The following is a 21,808-nucleotide window of genomic DNA, read 5'->3' as shown; positions in this document are numbered from 1 at the left end:
TGCATTCGTATAAACAAATAGCCCGTTTGGTTGAAAAAGTAAGTTAATTGGGTATACTTTTGGGGGAAACGGGCAACTTTACTCAATGAACGCAGCCCCTGCGTTTGTGTGAACAAATTGCCATTTGTTTGAAAAAGTAAGTTAGTTGGGCTCATTTTTCCGGGGAACGGGCAACTTTACTCAACAGATGCAACACCTGCGTTTGCGTGAACAAATAGCTCGTTTGTTTGAAAAAGTAAGTTAGTTGACCCATTTTCTCCATGAACGGGCAACTTTACTCAACGAACGTAACCCCTGCGTTCGCGTGAACAAATAGCTCGTTTGTTGGAAAAAGTTAGTTAGTTGGGTCTATTTTTCCGGGGAATGGGTAACTTTACTCAACAAACACAACTTTTGCATTTGCGTGAACAAATAATCCGTTTAATTAAAAAAAGTAAGTTAGTTGGGCCCATTTTTCCTGGGAACGAGAAACGAGGAACGGGCAACTTTACTCAACGAACGCAACCCCTGCGTTCGCATGAACAAATAGCTTATTTGTTTGAAAAAGTAAGTTAGTTGGGTCCAATTTCCTTGGAAACGCCAACTGTATTCAACGAACGCACCCCCTGCATTTGCGTGAAAAAATAGCGTGTTTGTTTGATAAAGTATTTTAGTCCGTCAAATTTTCCGGGGAACGACGAACTTTACTCAACAAGCGCTCCCCTTGCGTCTTCGAAGTAAAATACCTTGTTTGTTGAGTAAATCAAGGAGTTCGTTGGGTAATTTGGTCAACGAACAACATTATTTACTTGACGAACGAGTCGCTTAGCGTTCTTTAGGTAGGTTTGTTGGGCATAAATGACTGAATATAACTTTCATAATTTACAAAGAACCAAGGTAAAATGAAGGATTATTTAAGGAGTTACTTCCTCTACATTTCAACTCAAAGACTTCCACCTCTTTTGTACTTAATCCATTATTCAAACACAATCTGAGAGACAAAAACAGAAAACCCAAACAATGTCACATTCAATGGTTGGTAGCTCAAGAGGCTCCACCACACCTAAGAACAAGAGGTTGGGTGATGATGGTGTTAATTCTTCGAATTATGTCCGCCAACAAGTCAAACGAGCCCATGATGTCACGAAGCCTCCCACCGAGGCTAGTAACATCTTTGATGAAGGAGATTCAACGACCAAGTACCACATTTACAATGGCGGGATTGAGATCGGCTTTGAGATGTTTAGGAAATACGCTCAGCTTGATGGTGGTTCAACTAAGTGGGACAAAATCCAGGTATACGAAGCAATTGCTATTTTGGAGAAGCGAGCTCCGTGAAACACCGGTATTGTATGATTTATTTGGTGTTGGTTGTCATCATTTCTGATGTCATTTCAGATGTTATAATTTCAGCCATAATATCGGATGTTAAATGTTAGAATCGGTATGGTAGAATAGTTTGAGGGTATAAAATGTACAAAAAAATAACCCCAAAATATGGTTACGAGACCTTTATTATCAATCTAGTAGGAACTCTTGTTTGGTAAATGAAGTCGGGGCTTCAATACCCTGCTATCATGTTCCCATTGCGGCAACAAAAAAACTCTGGTGTGCAATGTATTACGTGAAGTAGATAACGTCCAATTGGCCGTCACATAATGCAATTGTCCATGACATACTGCAAACACAACGTCCCTGTATGCAAACAGGAATACGTACATGCAATTGCACAACCTTAACCATCAACCTTATGTGCATGCAGTTACAGTATATGGAACTAATAATAATAATAATTTACTATTACATATATATTATTCTATAGATAATATGTCTAATTTATATAATTCATATAGCAATATATATAATATAGAATTTATATATTTTTTACCTTTTTATTTTCTACTATTTCATATATAGTTTCCTAACACATATAGAGCCCTTCCGGAACCCCTTCTTTCTTCTTGAACATCACCTTTTCCTTTGCCTTCTTGAAGTCTATATGTGTCACCTGATGCACACAATTTAAATGTAACACCCACGTTAATTACAATGATTAAGCAACCAGTTGAATCAAACACAGTAAGAAATGATAAACAAATTTCAGAGATTCAAGATGGGGAAGGGAGGTTGGAAGATCAAAGTGTCTTTCTCACCTTCATACGGCGCTCTCTCAAAGCAAGCAAACCAGCTTCAGTACATATTGCCTTTATATCAGCCCCAGAGAACTCATCCTTGGTCATAACAAATTCTTCTAAGTTGACATCATCAGCCAACGTCATCCTGGATGTGTGAATCTGCAATCAATAGATCCAATCATCGTTAGTCACAACCATAAAAACTTGGCACGTTTGATGTTGAATTTGTTTCTTTCTTATAAACAGTCGTGTCAATTTACCTGGAAGATGCGCCTCCTTGTTTTGATATCAGGAAGAGGGAATTCAATCTTCCTATCTATTCGGCCAGGACGAAGCAAGGCTGGGTCAAGACTCTCAATTCTATTTGTTGCCAAGATCACCTTGACATCTCCTCTTCAATCAAAACCATCTAACTGGTTCAGTAACTCCAACATGGTCCTCTGAATTTCACGTTCACCACCTGAATGGGCATCATACCTGCAGACAAAAGATCATCTGGAACATTTGATTAACAGTAATTTACAATCTTTTCATCAATGTTCAGCGACTTGCAGCTCACCTCTTTGTACCAACTGCATCAATTTCGTTGATGAAGACAATGGAGGGTGAGAGGTCATCAACAACCCTAAAGAGTTCCCTCACTAATTTCGGACCATCCCCCAAGTACTTCTGAATCAACTCACTACCAACAACACGTAAGAAAGTTGCTGATGTTGAGTTTGCCACTGCCTGAAAAAAGTGAAAATATGCTTACACGCTGAGAAGATAATTTGACAAGAAGAGTGCAGATACAACAAATATGCCATAAGCAAACATCATTGAAAGGAACTCTGTGGGGCACGCATAATTTTCGTTAACTGTGACAATAAAATTTTGAAACTAGACAGGTCTTTGCAACAAATTTTGTTGGTGCCTGCTCTGACCCAAATGTCTATTGTGAGTATGATATCGGTGGGTGCATGAGAGAGAGGTGCACCCACAAACATACAAACAAACAGGAAAACTAGCAAAAGCAATTGCTACTGGTGTCAGCATTGCAAAATACACAAAAATGGTGACAGAAATAGAGAGCAAACTATAATATCACAAAATGAGAATAGATGCAGCGACCTGTTGGAAGGAAAATATCAGTTTGATGATATTTGACACCCAACTAATGACAACTGCATCCCTACGGCATGTTGCATACAGAATATGATACAAATTGGAAAACAACATGGGAGACAAGTCTGAAATCTTGCAACTTAATTGAAACAGTGAAGCAGGTGACTGCACCCTGATTTTTTTGTAACATGTGCAAGTGGGGAGGATATTCTAGTGAACAAGACAGAACAAGGATACCAAAAGAACAAATAAATACAAGCAAAAGTTGAGATACGTGCATACTTTGGAAAAAAAAAACTATATACTGTAATTGCATTCAATGACTTGGATTTGCATACAGGCTATTAGTAATTGCATACAGAAATATGCAATTGCATGAACATTACAGCCATCAATGTCAGATACCCACTTCACCTCACGCCACTTTCAGAATCACAAACCCACCACAATCAAATCATACACAATCAGAGGCCTCATGGGTATTCATATATACAATCAGATCAAGAGGCACTATAACAACCCAGCAGAAATGCACAGTGGGAAAAGAAATACAAAATTTGAATAATTAATTTCTGGAATTGTTCAATGAAAAAACTGAAACAACAATTCAAAATCACTAGAAGAATAAATTAAATAGAACCATCAATTACCCATAACGAAAATCAACACACGAACTTACCGAGATGGAGGAAGCAGCTGGAGAAGACGAAGTGGGTTTCTGGGTTTTGGTTGAAATATGCTCCTCAGATGGAGAAGACGAAGTGGGGGGAGCTTCTTCAGGCTGTACGAAGCTGTGCAGCTGTGACTTCACCGAAATAGAGCTGTGGCTGTGCAAAGCTATGGAGGAGGAGATAGACGAAATCGATCTGTGTGCAGCCTAGGTTTTGAACGCGCGGGAGCTTTTTTTTCCTTATTTTCACTGGTTAACCAAAAGAACCAGTTTCACTTGTTTTTAAAAAAAGCCCACGTGACTAGCATGTGATGGGCTGTACAGGTACAGCCGGCGCACCACAGCCAAACTCCACAGTGATATGATAACGTATTTAATTCTGAATTTATATTTTAAGAACCACTTTTTACCAAAAAAACTATTACACGATTGTGTCTGAATTTTAAAATTCCTACGCTTTATACTATGTTTGGATGACTTTCTTCTCTCGACGAAACATCTTTTGACTCTGCCCCTGCCCCCCTGCAAGTAATATTGGAGTCTTTTAATTTTGATATTCCATATCAATTATTAGGTATCGACATTATTAGTGGTACAACAGCGACTCCCATAATAATATTACTGTTATTGGCAAGCAATAATATTAGATTGATAAAATTAATCTTATAGTTATTGGCAGGATCTGAATCCATAAAATCTTCATACATCATCTACCAAATCAAATCCTCGATTAAGAAACCCATCACTCTCATTCCATAATCACGCTTAATGTGTGCATGAAAAAGTACAGTTACGTATGTACTTAGAATTTAGAGGCATTCAGATTATTGTTACTAAATACACATAAAGGCGGAATTAGGAATTTTTCAATAGGTGGGACAGCTAAAGTTATTAGCTTAAAATCTAATGATAATGTTTTTTTTTTTTGGTACTAATAGTTTCTATAGTTTTCCTAGAAATAAAAGTATGCATTAAATCATATAAATCATGCTAGTTGTAAATACAAGAAAAAAAAAATGGAATTAGAGTCATATTATTCACAAAATTGTGAATTTTATTTAGAAAAATGCTTCTCTTTTGGAGATGCATTAATGAAAAAGGATTAAAATTGATGTTTGGGACAAACTTTAACACCAAATACAAATGTGGAAGACCTTTTGACAGGACCCGACCCAAATTCCACTTTGGAATCCGAGCTGAACACTGTTCGTGTTCGACACTTGGCGGGTGTCGGGCACAAAATTGTCCTTCTAGTTGAAATTCAAGTTTATTACAAGTTCAACTTCTACCGAAAATTCGGCAAAGTCTCCCCTGCAATTTGATCATTTCCCAGAATCTCCACCTGTCAGAGCAACTAATTCAGGAATATACAACATATATAACAATTTGATTTCAAAAGAAAATTCTATATAAGAGGAAGAGTGGAGCGGAGTGTGGAATCTGCCCGGTGGTGGCGCTCTGGTGCACATCTATTGCCTGGGGCGCAAAACATTCAAAAATATGAGTGGACAAAAATAAAGTTCTAGAAAATAGCATATGAACATACTAACCCCACTGTAAAAACAGTTATGCAAAACTGAATTTTCCTCTTCATTATATTCGCACTAAAATCAATGCATTCACATATTTATATACGTATATGCCAATCATACTCATGGCCAATAAAACTCTCTTAAAAGCATTGAAATCAATTTAAAACTACCACCTAGGTGTACCTTTTTAATTCCGTCAATTCCTGATATCCGTCAATTTTCGATAATCCACCAATTCCTGATAATCCGTCAATTCCCCTGGCAGGTCTCGGTGACACAAAGTCAACCCGAGCCGCAAACTGGCAGGATTCAAGGGACCGTAGTCAGCCTGATCCGCATTCCTGGCTTCCACGGTCCGAGCATCCCCAAAACTCGTGAGGCAAATGTCAAGCGCACTGACAAAATTGAAGGCAACCTGGATGTCTGTGGACATTGTCATATCCGAAGGCAACATATACCGAAGGCAACCTATTTCTATAACTGGGTACCTAAGGTGGCTTAAGAAAATATAAAATTTCTGAAAGATCTGATGAATAACTGAATTTTTGTTAAATCTAGAAATCTGCTGCCATTTATCTGTTATTTAGCTAAAATTTTCTTTTCTTATATCCATAACAGATATCTCACTCGGTAGCATGTGAATTCGAAACATTTAAAAGCATGTATCAACTAATAAAACACTAATCTTTGAATAAAACTTATTCAAGATCAAATACTGTAACTGAATAGCATAAATTCATTTATGAAAACAAAGAGTCCACTCACTCCTGGTCCGAGTTAGCTGGACCTCCTGAAGGTCCCTCCTGCGGATTTGCCAAGCCCCGGGTGCCTGATTAAACCACCATGAATATTTAATTAATAAAACTGCTCGGTATAAGTATTTAATAAAAACCCTGATCCCCGGCTCCTAGAAGTGCTGCGCTAACTTTAAAGTCATTCTTATGCCCACTTCAGCATTTCGGATGGTTAGAGCTGTCTTAAAAGACTTGAGACTCACTAAACGATAAACTTCCATATTGGCCAGTCCGGGACCTCGTGGGGTCCACGACCTCCAATTACCAATCGAGAGTTCCTATAAGTTCCTCACATTTAAATAACCATGTCCTACAAGTCTGGTCCGAATCGGACGGTCGGATTGCTCACGATCATACGATCGGATGGTTATTGTTTAACTTCATCTTTGAAATATTAAATCGGAGTATCCGGGACTCCGATTCTTGATCCGTGAATTTCTACATGATCCTACAGGTGTCTAGATTAACATATTTGAAAATGAAGTTGATTCAACGGTCTGGATGTATCAAACCCGGATAATGCCTAATATACGATATCCGATCAACGACCAAACGATAACCAAGTTGAAATCCGAGCATACCGTCATGCTCAGGACGACGTAGAGAACATTCTAGGACAAAAACCTAGCATTGACACCCAGTGTCGCGCTGCCACGCACCGCCACCGCCGGCGGGTGCATTGAGCAATTTTTCGGCGATCGGAGAACTCCAAACCGCCGGCCAGTAATCACACCTACGGATTAAGCACATCAAAGGGAGTAACTTTATACCTTGGCTCTACGATCAATTCAAACTTTACAGCCCTCGAACGAAGCTTTCTGTCTCTTGAAAAACCTAAAAAAATTTAGTTTCAAAATCAAAGAAATTGGAATGGATTCATGGTGTTTTCAAGGAATAACACAAAGGGAAGGTAGGAGAGTAGTTTGGGTGGAATTACCTGAGCTATGGCGGCTGGAATCCGCCGAAAAATACCCCAAAATTTCTGGTTTCTTCAGCTATATACCGCTCAGCAATGCAACCTTCGGGGTGAGTACGATTCTGAACATACCCCTTTAGCACTTTCATATATCTTTCGAACGGATACATCCATCTAAAATAAACTGGCCCACATAGAAGAACTTCTCTGACAAGATGTACTGCTAGATGAACCATGACATCGAAGAATGAGGGGGGAAAGTATTTCTCAAGCAAACATAAAGTAACTACTACATCTTCTTCCAACTTATCTAGCTTGGAAACATCTACCGTATTTGCACATGTAATATTGAAGAAGAAGCACAATCGAGTTATTCCATACCTTGCAAGCTTCTCCAAAATAGAACGAATTGCCACAGGGAGCAATTGTTGCATCAAGGTATGACAATCATGTGATTTAAGGCCAAGAAGTCTTGAATCTTGTAAAGGTACAAGATTTTTTATATTTGAAGAAAAAGCTTCAGGGACCTTCATACCATAGAAAGAATTGCAAACCGCTCTCTTCTCTGCTCTTGACAAATTCCAAGGCCTTGGAGGCAAGCGAGTACGTCTTTCTCCATACTCGGGTTGCAAATCAGTCTTGACCCTCATGTTCAATAAATCTAAATGAGTAGCAATCCCATCTTTATTTTTTCCAGGGATCTCTAACAATGTACCAATGATACTATCGTAAACATTTTTCTCAATGTACATAACATCGAGGGCATGCCTCACAGGAAGGTATTTCCAATACACGAGATCAAAAAAAATTGACTTCTTCTTCCAACAAACTTTGTTACCATCATTTTCACCTCCAACTCCCCCTTTTTTCAAGCCCCATTTATAGTTTATACCTTCAACCATTTGTAGCACTTCTTCTCCGGTTAATGACTTTGGAGGCATGTCATATTCAAGTTTCCCATTAAAAGGTGCATGCTGCCTCCGATATGGATGATACGTTGGTAACCATTTTCTATGGCCGATGTAATAGATTTTGTGGCCATTTTTTCAACTTGTGACTAGATGTATCATCACCGCATATTGGACAAGCTTTATATCCTTTAACGATACAACCAGATAAGTTTCCATAGACAGGAAAATCATTAATTGTCCACAATAATGTAGCTCTGAGTGTAAAGTATTCTCCTATATGTGCATCATACACTCCTCTAATCTCATCCAACAAAGATTTTAAATCATCAATCAAAGGCTCTAAGTAGACGTCTATATTATTTTTGGGTTTTTTAGGACCGGAAATCAATAAGGGCAACATCATGAACTTTTGTTTCATGCATAGCCATGGTGGAAGATTATATGTAACTAAGATAACTAGCCAGCAACTGTATCTGGTACTTAGAGAATTGTGGGGATTAAATCCATCAGATGAGAGAGCCAATCACAAGTTTCTCGGCTCATTACCATGCTCAGGCCATTTATTATCAACGAGTTTTCAAGACGGGGAATCCGCCGGATGAGACATCTGACCGTCAATTGATTTTCTATCAGTATGCCAAGTCAAACTCTTAGCTCTCTTACTTGATTGAAACATCCTTTTAAACCTTGGAATTAGTGAAAAATACCACACCACCTTCTCTGGTACACCCTATTTCAAGATTAAATCTTTGCCTTCCTTCCACCTTGAGATTCCACAAGTAGGACAATTAGTTGAATGTTCATACTCCTTCCTATACAAGATGAAATCATTGGGGCATGCGTGGATTTCCCATAACTCAGTCCCAATGCTCACAAAGTCTTTTTTGCCTCATACATAGAGGAAGGTATTGTATTTCCTTTTGGAAGCAAATTTCCTTGAAGTATCAACAATTCTGTAAAACAGACATCACTCATCCCATGTTTTGCTTTCAAATTATATGACTTCACTAATGTCGATAACTTGGTGTACTTTCTACAACTAGGGTACAAGGGTTGATCTCCATCCCCAATCACATTGGCAAACTCATAAGGATAAGATCCAAAATCGCCTAAATCATTATCATCCATCTCTATTTCTTCAGACACAAAATTGTACCTACTATGGTCATCATCTTCTTCCACATTTTTACTAGCATTAGTAGTTGCTTGCCAAGGTTCTCCATGAAATGTCCAATTCTTATAGCTTTGGTAAACTCCATTAAAGTATAAGTGGTCCCTTATAATTCCAACCTCAAACAATCGAAAATTCCCACATTAACACATGGACGTTGGATATGTGTTGTAGTTAGAAGATTTTCTACAGCAAATTTCAGAAATGCTTCCACCCCTAACTCATATGCCTTCGATCTCTTATCCGTGTGCATCCATGACTTATCCGTCTCTGACACTATACCCAAGTGAAAAGACAAGCAATGACCATCACTATAGCATATTATATTTATTTTAATAGCAAGTAATATTGTATCAAGACGACGGTTTTTATACAACAACCGACGTATTTGACACATACAGACGACGGTTGTTCAGAAAACCGTTGTCTTAGGCTACCAAAAGACAGTAAAGACTTAGAGCGAAATCTAAAAATTTTAGGTCGCGGCCAAATTTTTAGAAAGCGTGCTTCTCAAAACAACGACGGAAAAAATAAAAACCGTCGTTAAAAGTATCAAAGAACAGGACAGCTATTACATTAAATGTGTAGTGGTAAAGGCCTTTCAAGGCGCAAAAAAAATACTGATGCCTTAGACACTAAATAATATATTTGGGGTTCGGTTTTGCTGGGATTTGAACTCGTGTGCTCAAGGGTGGAATGGACAGAAAATAAAATAGAAAACCGGCGTCATATACCCTAAACCCTAAATTATTTATTTTGTTTAAAAATTTGTAAAAAAATACAAAAGTATGAGAAAAATAAATCACAAACTGTTACAGACTCCTTACGACAATTCCTTCTATATTAGAATGCTAAAAGCAGTATTTAATAAATTTGAATTTATCGCCACCAATGGATGATACAAGCCATGTCATTATTCTATGAAACTATAAGTGATGTTGCAATTTATCAAAACGTTTTTTTTTTTGTTTTGGTGATAATTTTTAATTTTTATAACTCAAACTACATTTTTGAAAGCATTAGGGGGAAGAAAATATATCAATGACTTCATAGGAGTTGTCGGTGCAATTTTTAGATTTATTTTAAATTTATTATGAACATTCTGAATTAAATTCAATAAAAATGTCTTATAAAAACCAACAAATCACGTCGGTATTAAGACAAAACTGACGTTGTATGTTGTTACAAAAACGTTATTTTTGTATATAACGATGTTGTAATTGCTTAACACGTCAGTAGGTGCACATAATGTCGTTGTCTCACATGTACAACTACGTTTTCTTTGCACTTCCCGACGTTATATTCTATTAAGACGTCATCTAGTCTAGATACGTTACAATGTCATTTCTTATAAATGTTTCATCGTTTTATCCTGTTAACATGTCAGTAAGTGGGTGAGTACTGCCATTGTAGATCATTTAACAAGTCGTCAAAACAGACGTTGTTAAGCTTTACAACATCGAAATTTTTTAAAATGTTGACGTAGTTTTTCCCATATAGCGTCGTCTTATTACATGTCATTTTAAACATTTACCGTGGTTTGTTTGTTATCAACGTAGATAAGACGATGTTTTTTGAAATAGGGGTGTCGTTGAAAAACACTTAAGTTGTCGTTTGTATTATTAATTTTGCTTTATAATTACAATGCTGACGTCGTTTTTACATGTACCGTTCGTGTTTTATTAGGATACATGTCATTTTAAGTATTTACCATCATTTGTATGTTATCAACCTTGGTAAGACGACGATGTTTGAAATAATTGTGTTGTTAGAACTACCATCAGACGTTGGTTTACGTAATTACTATAGTGTTCAAAAAATGGAAACCACTTTTAAATTCACAGCAAAAAAAAAAAAAAAAAAAAAACATTTACAAGATACCCAAAATTTATACCAAAATTTTTCTAATTCTAACAAAAATATGTACATTATTAAAAATATAAATAATAAAAGAAGGTTAAAGTGTTTGTAAAACTCCTCTACTACATATGAAGGCAAACAAAATCTGGCCATTCTTTCTTCACTTCATCAATGGCTTCTTGGGGGTATGGTCCTTGATATTTTCCCTTCTCAAACTGCAATTCATAAACAATGATTATTTAGACTTTATAAATACACAGAAATTCAATATCGATGTCCACAAATGCTATCGACAGTGCGTGTTCACTATGTTTTTGCACTCGTCATCAACTGCTCGGTTTGGTAGTGGATCCAGAAAATACATAGTCTCCTTCTTTGCTCTCACAATGACCAACAGCCAATGATGACTACAGAAAGGGTTTAGTTAACAAACATGATCTTTGAGTCGATTAGTTAAGGGGACATTGCATCATCCCTGGATTGTAAGGCATCAAGAAAATCTATTCCACATCTATCTTTTGAAGTCGATTAGCTAACAAACGTGATCTTTGAGTTAATGATCCAGAGTTAGCACTAACTTGAACGGGGGGGCCCCCCTCTCTGCCCTCACGGTTTTGTTTCTGGAAACTCACGAACAACTTCCTAATGGGTCACCCATCTTGGATTGCTCTAGCCCCAACTCGCTTTACTTCGAAGTTCCTATTACTCCGAAGCCAGTGAGCTCCTAAAAGGCCTCGTGTTAGATGAAGGAAGGCATGTACATATAAGGCACATTACTCCTTCTCCGTTGGTCGATGTGGGATGTTACAATCCACCCCTCTTAGGGCCCCAACATCCTCGTCGGCACACTCGAACCACACGATAGAGTGGCTCTAATACCAAATTGTCAAATCCTGGGGATCGGCTTTGCCGTAACACGATATTGTCGGCTTTGGGCCCCCCTCTCTGCCCTCACGGTTTTATTTCTGGGAACTCACAAGCAACTTCCCAGTGGGTCACCCATCCTGGGATTGCTTTAGTCCCAACTCGCTTAACTTCAGAGTTCCTATTACTCCAAAGCCAGTGAACTCCCAAAAGGCCTCGTGATAGATGGAGGCGGCATGTACATATTAGGCGCATTACCCCTCTCTATTGGTTGATGTGGGATATTACATCGACAACGCCAATCATGTTCACCATATTTGCCGTTTTCAAAACATCAAATAGGCACCTAAATACATGGAATGATCTCATGAGTTTTTAATTCTTTTTTAATTTTTTTTTAATTTTTTTTTATAAAGAAAAGTGAGTGTGAAATGAAAATTTGATAAGGACAAACCCCATGTATACTGCAACCACAGTAGCCCTAATTTCGTCCATGGTTGCAAACTATGTAATATCTTCAATCAAGATGAAGGTTTGATGATCGAAACCAAACACCTTCTTCTCAATTGTAAAGGTCATAGCCTTCTCATGAACCTTTAGTGTCGTCTCCACATAACAACAAAGGGCTTGTAAAGAAGATGGCAAGTCTAGCTTTGAGTAATCTTGTACTTGTTGTACTTTCTCATAAACGTCTAAGCACTTTGCTTTATGTTTTAAGAAATAAAGAAAGATATATAAGAAAGCTTGTACAACAAAGTTATAAAAAAAAAAATTAAAACTAAACTGTCGTGGTAAATCAATACACATGACGGTTCATAGAAAACACCGTCGTTTGAATAAAATATAAATGATGGTAACTAAAAACCGTCGTGGTATATAATTTATTACGTCGGACAACACCAAGCCGATGTCTTATTCAAATGCAAAATTCAGATAAATTCAAATTTCACAGTGAACAAGCATGCTTTAGAAGAAATACAGATAACAGCAATTGCAGAGAGAGAGAGAGAGAGAGAGAGAGAGAGAGAGAGAGAGAGAGAGAGAGAGAGAGAGGGAGGGATTGACTGAGTGAACAAAGATTGAAAAACAAGAGGGATTGAGTGAGTGAAGAAAGATTGAAAAACAAGTAACTAAATACGACACCAACTCAATCCTTTATACCGTCATGGTACTTCAAACCCAATGACGGTTTATTAATAAAAGAGACGTGGTGTAACAATTCAAACGGCGGTAAATAAAAACCGTCGTTGTGTGATATTTCTAATGTCGGTAATGAAACACAACGACGTCAAATGTAATTTCAAAAAACAGAGAAATGCAAAGTTAAGAGAATTTACCATTTCATCTTACTTTTCTCCATCCGTAGATTTCTGTTTTAAGAAATAAAGAAAGATATATAAGACAACTTGAGATAGTGAAGATAGATTGTAAAACAAGTAAACTAAATACAACACTAACTCAATCCTCTATACCGTCGCGGTATTGAATCCCAACGACGGTTTTTTAATAAAACAGACGTGGTATGTTTTTTCAAATGACGGTCGTTGTGTTGTGATTCTAACGAATGTAATGAACAATAACGACCTCTAATTGATTTTCAAAAAAAGAGATAACTGCATAGTTTAGAGAAGTTACCATTTCATCTTGCTTTTGTTCATCCTTGGCATTATCACCCTCAAAATTTAAGACTCTCACATCAAGCACCCCAGAACAGCTTTCTTTGTTTGACATTGAATTTTTGGGACTTTGCTCTTGACCTTGGATTGGAGAGGGGTTAGTTGTCAGTTTAAGCATGCTAGGATCAAAATTTAGAAAGAATTGGCCCGGCTGACTCAAAAAAATTTCCCTTTCAGCTTCTACCAATTGCTTGCTTCTAGCCTCCATCTTTAAAGTCTCTTCTTTAAGGACATCTCTTACACTTTCCTTTATTTGATCGGCAAACTTTACCCTCTGTTGTCTAGGTAAATTAAAGTATTGCCTAGTGGAAATCCCCCCCTATACCTCTAACTCTCCCTGGATGCTCAGGACCCAAAGCCATAGTCAAGACATCATTACTTCCAGAGACAGTAAGAGTGCCTTCAGAGACTTGTTTTTGCAATTCATCCTAACACAAAGACACATTAATCAACAAAAAACAGAAAGTTAGTTCCACATGCAAGTATAATTAAAATGCCAATACAGTTTAATACAAATTTAAAAGAGTGAGTGAATTTAGGCTTACAATTAATTTTTCTTTCTCTGCAACCTTTGGATCTGGGATGTTACCGTGTTTGTCTTCTCTAGCATTCTTCCATAAGGTAGATTGATCAATTTCTACCCCGGGCATATTTTCCTCCAAATCATCCTCCAAACTAGCATATCCTTTTCGAGACAACCAATGATTGTATTCTCATTTCTCCCTCTTCTGTGCTTGTTCAGTATGCACAGACACAAATTGTTAGGATAACCTTGAAGCTACAAGGGCATCCTAGTTTGCTTTCTCTATGAATTTATATAGTTCACGGGGTTGTCTTAACTTCTTCTTCTCATTGATGAATGGAAGGATATGATGCCTCATCAGTGTAGACTTGAAATCCTTCCATTTCTTTCTAGTAGATGATAACACCATTTTCGTGTCGACGGCTTCCCAAATCTGCTTTTTTATATTCTTCGGGATTTCAGTTCATTTCTTGTCCACAATTGGGACCCTGGAGCGTACCAACACACCAATGTAGGACTGCATCTCAGTATGTGCAGGGCCATAAGGTTTTCCTCTTTTATTGTACTCAATAACTGGCTTGACTTTCTGCAATTTTCTTTTCACAACACGGGGCATTGTATTTATACCAAGACTTGACTTTGGCTCCTCAGATAATGTTGTCGTATTGCCTGGTTCTGTCTCAGCAGATGAAACCAACTTCATCTTCTTCGTGGACTTGGTTTGAGGTTTTGAAACTTTAAGCTCCGTACATTGATTTTTTTTCAAGCTAGAATCCTTACTCTGCGCTTGAGAAACCACGGTTATAGAGAAATCAAACCTACAAGTGAAAATATTTTAGATTTTCAAATAACAAAGACGACTGTTTTTTTTTATTTTAAAATCGACGTAGTATTCAATTTCACAAGACACTAGATAATAACAATTGACATAATAAGGAATTTATCACGTCGATAGTTAATTACTGACGTGGTATTACAAAAATAGAGAAGTGGTTATAGACCCTTTCGTTCTTGCCTTTATATTTTATCAAATTTTGAAAAACATTAAATGATTTTCACCAGGAAAAAAAAGTAAAAAAGATTTTCAAAAAAAAAACCATGATTACAAAGAAATCAAACTTGCAAGGTAAAATGTCCGAAACCCTCAAATACAAACAACGACAGTCATGCTAAAAAAAAAACGTAGTATATCATTTTACACAACGCCAAGATCAGAACAACTAACGTAATAAAAAATTTCACGACGGTATTTAATTACCGTCGTGATTTATGATTTCAAACCACGTAAATAAGAAGCCACCGTCGTCTTATTTAGTTGAAATACAAAAAACAGAGTAGTGGTCCCAAACACTTTCGTTCTTTGTCTGTATATTTTATCAAACTTGGAAAAACGTAAAGAGATTTTCACCAGAGAAAACTAAAAAGATTTTCACAACAAAAACCTATAATGATATGCACATGCAAAACAGGAACAAAGAAAGTGAGAAATGCTTACCTTTTGCGTGCAATGAAAGTTTTCTCTTCGTGTTGGGAGTTTCAGTTCAGAAACGAAGACAAAGAGGAGAGGAAGATGATGAGAGTTAGACACGGCACTTTGGGAAGGAAAAATGAGAGGAGCATGAAATTTTTTCTTGGGTTTGGAAACAGTAAAAGTGTAGGTCAAGTAAGGCAAAAAGTTTGAATTATTCACAAACCGTTTCACAACACGATGCTATTAAAAGAAACAGCCCTAGTATTTACTTTTATACGCGATATAGATTATGTTACCGCCCTTGGTACAACACTTTATACAACACCTATTTTTCCGAAAATGCCGTATTTAGATGACATCACACGACCATTAGTTCTTCCAAAAGGACATAGCTCGCCCTGTTCAGTTTCAAACACAACGACAGTATATTAAATAATACCGACGTTAAAACTTTAATTTAGAACGACCGTTTGTTTATGGAAACCGACGTCTGAAATTTTGTTTAATATGGCGCTTAAGAAAAAATAAGCGCCTTGGAGTTTGTTTATTTGACAACGCAGTTAATAATGTGACTGATGTGGTTAGGAAAGATTATTGTTTTTCTTTTCATGCGTTCTTTGACTTAGGGTTCCAAGTTGAAATAAAATCGCATTCTTTTGGCCCTTGCTCTCTCTCACCTCTCTGGAGGCAATAATTTGGATGCACTACTACAAAAAAGCAAAAAGACGACGGTAAATCACCGTCGTGTATTTGGTTTTTCAATGGTCGTGGAATCCACCGTCATCTTTTCCCTCATAAACCACGACGCTAAATAACCGTCGTTGTTAAACAATACAACGTCATCAAAAAATACAAAACGACGTCTTTGTACTGCAAAAAGATCTAAAAAAAGCAATCGATGATGATAATAGACGACCAATTCTCTAAAAAGACCGTCGTTAAAAAGGGAAAATATGACACATATTAAGAGAACAAGGCCGCAAGATAGACATACAACGACGACAATAAAAATACGCCGACGTTAAATATAATTTTCACGACAATAAAAAATATGACGTCTTTAAATACATTAGAAGACGACGTTATTGATACCTACTACGTCGCACATATAAACACAACCGTCGTACAATTAATTTTCCACTTCGATTTTTTGATAAAAGATGACGTGGAAATAGTTGTCAGTGTCATTATTTACGACGTATGTGTTTCTATAGTAGACGTTGAAAAACTAAACAACGTCAGTTACAAATATATGAGAGTCGTATTAAAAAATTTATACGTCCTATTTTCAGAAACAAACAACGACCATAAATATTAGACGTTGTTAAATACAACAACGTCGGAAAACAATAAAAACAGACGTGTTTAGTCTGCTAAAGTTCTACAACGTCTCTTATTTACAAAAAACCGTCGTGAAATAAATTTTCCACTTCGATTTTATCTAAAAAAGATGACGTGGAAATAGTTGTCAGTGTCATTATTTACGACGTATACATTTATATAGTCGACGTTGTATTTATATGTATTCATTACTCACGACGCACTTAATAATATAGACGACGTTGAACGTCTAAACAACGTCGGTTCCAAATAAATGAGAGCCGTATTACAGAACATATAGACGGCGTAGATTATGATGGGAGCCGTATTACAAATAACGTCGTTTAATTGTTATTAGACGGCGGTTATAATGAATTTCCGTCGGAATTAATTTCGTTCCTCTTCGTTTATAAAAGAACTTGCGACGTGGAAAATGTATGATGACGTCGTATTTTTTAACGTTCAGATTACATATCTCGTTTTTTAGACGTCGGTATTATGGGATTGGAGTCGTGTTATTTTGAATTACATGGCGGTTCTTTATCCTTCACCGACGTGATATCCTGAATAATTGCTTCACAATAGCGTCGTGGTTCTTCATTGTTACGTTGCTTTAAGACGTCGGTAAATATGCTGAATAACTGATTCACAATAACGTCGTGTTTTATTTGAACGTAGAAAGTGAAGAAATCACATTACAATATATTACAAAATTAATGTCATACACTGCCAATTACATAAGCATCATTCAATCCATATATCTTCACACCCATCTCGAATATTTTGACCGCCTAACTCACCTACCAGTTCATCAAATGTGTCAACATTTGGCATCCCTCTAGTAAATGGCTCACACTCAATTATCACATCACCTAATACTTCATCACCAATAACATCATTATATTCTCTACTAGGCATTGATAACACTACCGACCAACCACGATGCATCGGGTCGTCAACAAAAAATATTTGTTTGACTTGAGAAGCCAAAACAAATTGGTCATTCCTATGTCCAATTTTACTCAAATCTACAAGGGTAAATCCAAGTTCGTCGACTACAAGACCAGAACTATCTATCCAATCACACCTAAAGACTGGGATTGTAAACTTTTGGTAGTCAAGGTCCCAAATTTCTTGAATGACACCATAGAAACCCATATTTGAGAGAATTGGGTTTTTATCCTTGGCACTAGCAACTTGCATGGTATGTGCAAGTAAATAAACTCCACTATTTTGAGTTGTCCGCACATCATCTTGTGCCTTGATATTGAATTTAATACCTTTAATAAGATAGCTCCTATATAATGGCACTGACATGTTTGGACCAGCTGCTAGCCACCTTAAATTTTCTGATACGCCATGATTGTCTTCCTCAACTTCACTTTGAACCTGCAAATTAATCATATCTTAATTCATCCTAACATATAAATAAGAAGAAAATTAAAAGAGAAATACGTTATTCAACAACATATACCTTGAAGCGTAGCCATTGAATGAAAGTGCTATTGTGCTTATCCTGCAGCCACTTTGTTCTCTTTCTAAATTTTGGATAAGCAGTCTTGATGTGGATCATATGTTGCCTACATGACACGAAAAATTCAAGCATTACGGTCCCAAATATATAAGATAAACATAAGAAATAATTTTAAATGGAAACTTAAAGAATAAAACTCATACGTACTCGATATAAGGTAGGACTTCCTCCGTATTCTCCAAGACATATAGATGTGCTTGATTCAACAGGTCCTGATCAACTACGCTCACTGTGCAACCTGATAATGGCTTTGAAACTCCCATCTTTTGGCTTGAAGGCACTCCAACTGTACTAACATCAGATAAATGCTGAGTACAAAACTCTACCGCTTCTTCAGCTATATACCGCTCAGCAATGCAACCTTCGGGACGAGTACGATTCTGAACATACCCCTTCAGCACTTTCATATATCTTTCAAACGGATACATCCACCTAAAATATACTGGCCCACATAGACGAACTTCTCTGACAAGATGTACTACTAGATGAACCATGATATCAAAGAATGAAGGGGGAAAGTACTTCTCAAGCAAACACAGAGTAACTACTACATCTTCTTCCAACTTATCTAGCTTGGAAACATCAACAGTCTTTGCACATATAGCATTGAAGAAGAAGCACAAACGAGTTATTGCATACCTTGCAGGCTTCTCCAAAACAGAACGAATTGCCACAGGGAGCAATTGTTGCATTAAGGTATGACAATCATGTGATTTAAGGCCAAGAAGTCTTGAATCTTGTACAGATACAAGATTTTTAATATTTGAAGAATAACCTTCAGGGACCTTCATACCATAGAAAGAATTGCAAACCTCTCTCTTCTCTGCTCTTGACAAATTCCAAGGCCCAGGAGGCAAACGAGTACGTCTTTCTCCATACTCGGGTTGCAAATCAGTTTTGACCCCCATGTTCAATAAATCTAATCGAGCAGCAATCCCATCTTTATTTTTTCCAGGGATCTCCAGCAATGTACCAATGATACTATCGCAAACATTCTTCTCAATGTGCATAACATCTAGGGCATGCCTCACAGGAAGGTATTTCCAATACTCGAGATCAAAGAATATTGATTTCTTCTTCCAACAAACTCTGTCACCATTTTCAACCATATGCAGCACTTCTTCTCCGGTTAATGGCTCTGGAGGTATGTCATATTCAGGTTTCCCATTAAAAGCTGCACGTTGCCTCCTATATGGATGATTGATTGGTAACCATTTTCTATGCCCAATGTAACAAATTTTGTGGCCATTTTTCAACCTGTGACTAGGTGTATCATCGCCGCATATTGGACAAGCTTTATATCCTTTAACAACACAACCAGATAAGTTTCCATAGGCGGGGAAATCATTAATTGTCCACATTAATGCAGCTCTGAGTGTAAAGTATTCTCCATTATGTGCATCATACACTCCTCTAATCCCAACCCACAAGGATTTTAAATCATCAATCAAAGGCTCCAAGTAGACGTCTATATCATTTCCGGGTTGTTTAGGACCGGAAATCAATAAGGTTAACATCATGAACTTTCGTTTCATGCACAGCCATGGAGGGAGATTATATGTAACTAAGATAACCGGCCAACAACTATATCTGCTACTTAGAGAACTGTGGGGATTGAATCCATCAGATGAAAGAGCCAATCTCAAGTTTCTCGGCTCATTACCAAACTCAGGCCCATTTATCATCAAGAAGTTTCCAAGACGGGGAATCCGCCGGATGAGACATCTGACCGTCAATTGATTTTCTAGCAACATGCCACCAAGTCAAACTCTTAGCTGTCTCATGTGATTGAAACATCCTTTTAAACCTTGGAATTGGGGGAAAATACCACACCACCTTCACTGGCACACCCTCTTTCAAGATTGCATGTTTGCCTTCCTTCCACCTTGAGATACCACAAGTAGGACAATTAGTTGAATCCTCATACTCCTTCCTATACAAGATGCAATCATTGGGGCATGCGTGCATTTTCTCATAACTCAGCCCCAATGCACACAAAGTCTTTTTAGCCTCATACATGGAGGTTGGTATTGTATTTCCTTCTGGAAGCAAATCGCCTTGAAGTATCAATAATTCTGTAAAACAGACATCACTCATCCCATGTTTTGCCTTCAAATTATACAACTTCACTAATGCCGATAACTTCGTGTACTTTCTACAACCAGGGTACACTGGTTGATCTCCATCCCCAATCACATTGGCAAACTCATACGGATCCGAACCAAAATCACCAAAATCATTATCATCCATATCAATTTCTTCAGACACAAAACTGTACCTACTATGGCCATCATCTTCTTCAACATTTCTGCTAGCATTAGTAGTTGCTTCCCAAGGTTCTCCGTGAAATGTCCAATTCTTATAGCTTTGGTCAATTCCATTAAAGTATAAGTGATCCCTTATAATTCCAACCCCAAACAACTTCAAATTAACACATTTAACACATGGACAACGGATATGTGTTGTAGTTAGAAGATTTTCTACAGCAAAGTTCAAAAATGCTTCCACCCCAAACTCATATGCCTTCGATCTTCTATCCGAGTGCATCCATGACTTATCCATCTCCGACACTATAACCTATTATCTATAATAAAGTGAAAATACAGGCAATGACCATCACTATAGCAGATTATACAATGATCTAATCGCAAGTAATAAACAACAGAGACGACGGGTTTTAATCAAAAACAGACGTATTTGGCATATATAGACGACGGATTTTCAACAGACGTCGTCTATTATACGTAATACAAACGACGGTTTATGAAAAAACCGTCGTGTATAAGTAATACAACGACGGTAGTTTAAAAACACCGTCGTGTAATCGTCGTCGTACGCCTTAAAATTCGTCGTGTCTCAGTTTATTTTCAAGAACACAAAACCCATTAAGAACACAACATATATATGAAACCAAGCAAGAAACCAACATATACATGAAACCAAGCATGAAAACAATAAATCCATTCCCAATTCAACATAACATAGGGTGATTAAAAGATACGACAAAATTAAATCCATTCCCAATTCAACATAACAGATAATGTAATCCATGAACCCATTAAACAGAAAATCCATGAACCCATACCTATAAGCATTGGTGCACTTTGCACCTTCTCCAGAGCGGAAAATGACAAGATCAAATAAAGGTGTCCTTTTGCTGGAAATCATTTGGAAGTTGGTGATGTGTCTTTTTGTGTTGATTTCCAGCAAAAGTACACCTTTATTTGATCTTGTCATGAACCCATTAAACAGAAAATCCATGAACCCATACCTATAAGCACATTATTAACAGATCGCAAAGCATATACCTAAAGGATCGCTAACCAGCGGAGCTTGACTGGTTCGAGC

The 21,808-nt window shown here is 37.2% G+C and overlaps 1 long non-coding RNA gene across 1 annotated transcript; it reads right to left on the bottom strand.

The window, feature by feature from the left end:
- LOC109948223 lies at positions 1,858-4,208 on the bottom strand. Its single transcript, XR_002270830.1, has 5 exons — positions 3,898-4,208; positions 2,674-2,843; positions 2,375-2,591; positions 2,133-2,273; positions 1,858-1,987 (listed from the first exon to the last, which is right to left on the bottom strand). It is a non-coding gene; the product is annotated as an uncharacterized LOC109948223 (long non-coding RNA).

The sequence above is a fragment of the Prunus persica genome, chromosome G3 (assembly GCF_000346465.2).
Source record: "Prunus persica cultivar Lovell chromosome G3, Prunus_persica_NCBIv2, whole genome shotgun sequence".
Classification (NCBI taxonomy): Eukaryota; Viridiplantae; Streptophyta; class Magnoliopsida; order Rosales; family Rosaceae; genus Prunus; species Prunus persica.
This window is presented reverse-complemented; position numbering and strand designations above follow the sequence as displayed.